The sequence below is a fragment of the Odocoileus virginianus genome, chromosome 22 (genome assembly GCF_023699985.2).
Source record: "Odocoileus virginianus isolate 20LAN1187 ecotype Illinois chromosome 22, Ovbor_1.2, whole genome shotgun sequence".
Classification (NCBI taxonomy): domain Eukaryota; kingdom Metazoa; phylum Chordata; class Mammalia; order Artiodactyla; family Cervidae; genus Odocoileus; species Odocoileus virginianus.
Genome location: NC_069695.1, coordinates 27696586 through 27698764, shown reverse-complemented (window position 1 = coordinate 27698764; position 2179 = coordinate 27696586).

The following is a 2179-nucleotide window of genomic DNA, read 5'->3' as shown; positions in this document are numbered from 1 at the left end:
CCCACCACTAACTCCCATTTATGAAGGTGTTGTTGTTGTTCATTGTTCAATCACCCAGTCATGTCCAACTCTTCAAGACCCCATGGACTGCAGCACTCTAGGCCTCCCTGTCCCTCACCATCTTCCAGAGGTTGCCCAAGTTCATGTCTGTTGCATTGGTGATGCCATCCAGCCATCTCATCCTCTGACACCCTCTTCTCCTCCTGCCCTCAATCTTTCCCAGCAACAGAGACTTTTTCAATGAGTCAGCTGTTTGCTCATCAGATGACCAAAATACTGGAGTTTCAATGTCAGATTCAGTCCTTCCAAAGAGTATTCAGGGTTGATTTTCCTTAAGGTTGACTGGTTTGACCTCCTTGAAGGTGTGGTAGTCACCAAGATGGTGGTCTCCAAGTTAAAAGGATAAAGATGGCATTTCCAAATTCTCCCACCACAAACCCACATGGTCTTTTTCAATTTTCTTTTCTACTTCAATATCCTTCAACATGGGACTTGAGATGTTATGTACCTATTATGGAGAGATTACTAAAAAAAAATATTTTTTCAAAATTCTTCATAGATTACATGACATCCATTAAGCTTCCCAATTTTAAAGCCAAAAAATATTTGAATTTGAATTTGAATTTTGAACAAATTTTGAACAAATTTGAATTTGAACAAGAGCATTGTTCAAATTCACCCAGCAATGTAAAGTACCTCTGTGAGGCAAATAGAATTGAATCCACTGATTTCCATGTAATTTATTAATTTCAGCCCTTACAAATACCTGCGGAATCTGAATCACAGCTATTATGAGACAGGGGTTCTCAGGCAGTATTTACACCATTATAAACAACATTTATCCAAACTACAACGTGCATAACACTTTGCTTCTCACTCCCTTCCTAAAATACTCCAAAATTTATCTTCAAACACGCGATTTAATTGGTTTGTGACTCTAGATTAAATGTGTGTGTTACATTCACAACTTTGTCATTGACAAATCCCATTAACCTAGCACAGAACTGGGCAGGCAGGAAGAATTGAATCCTTTCGGCTTGCATCGAACTTAACCTGAATATTATTATAATTATTTACATAATCTGTATTGAAAGACTATACCAACATCTTGTGAACTTCTCATACGTTGACTGTACTCATTTTCAGTTTCATGGATAATCAAAAAAAAACTGAAAAGATAATTTACTTTCTTATAAAACACATTCTTAGAACTACCATCAGGTAATAATAGTTAAGAGTCGGCTTGACACTAATGGTAACTCAAATATGACAAGTTTACTTCTTTCTCAAGTAAAAACTCAGGTGTAGGCTAATGAGTTCTGTAAAATAACTTGCTTCCTGAAGTCATTAAGAACTCAGGCTCTTTTCAGCTCATAGCTCTGCTACTTGAGCCCTGACCTCATGGTACAAGATGGTAGAGTTCCAGTTACCACACCACATTCCAGGCACTAGGATGAATAAAGAGGAAAGAAAGGCAGAGGATACTTGCCAGCTAGTTTTTAAGAAAATTACCTGGAGGAGCTGCCGAAATTAAAACCCATTGGTCGGAACTTAGCCCCATTGGCCGGAACACAGCCACACTGAATCCCAAAGGCATCTCACAAAGTCTCTCTTAAAAAAATTGGTCATGTGCCAGCTACAGTCAGGATTTTAAGAGGCAAGAACAAATATCAGAGTAGGTGACGAGCAACTTCTCCAGAATGTGTTCCTTGGAGAGATAGTCTTTAAATTTTTTCAAAGTATAAAATGGCCCATAATGTTCCAGTTTTCAATTTTTGTCCTTGTTTTGCATAAAAACCTCTTAATGGACAAGTTCTGTCTATAATTCCCCTGGCATAGATGGGTAGATAGAGATCTTTGCCTAATTAGGATGCTTTTCTGTTGAAATGAAAAAAAAACACTCCATGAAAACTGGCTTAAGTGATAAGGGAATTTATAGGTTCACTTAAGTAAGAAGTCCAGAATGGGACCCTCTTCCAGAATGTTTTGCTTTAGGCTGAGGTCATCAAGATTTTTTTTTGCCCATCTCTCAACTGGACTCTGCATTCTTCCACTTCACTGGACTAATTCTTGGTTTACAAGTGGTAGAAAAGTAGCAGCAATAGCACCAGGCCAGATGTTTCCAGGTTCAAGTCCCTTGGAAAAGAACAACAGTCTCATTGTGCATTGTTCTGACTGG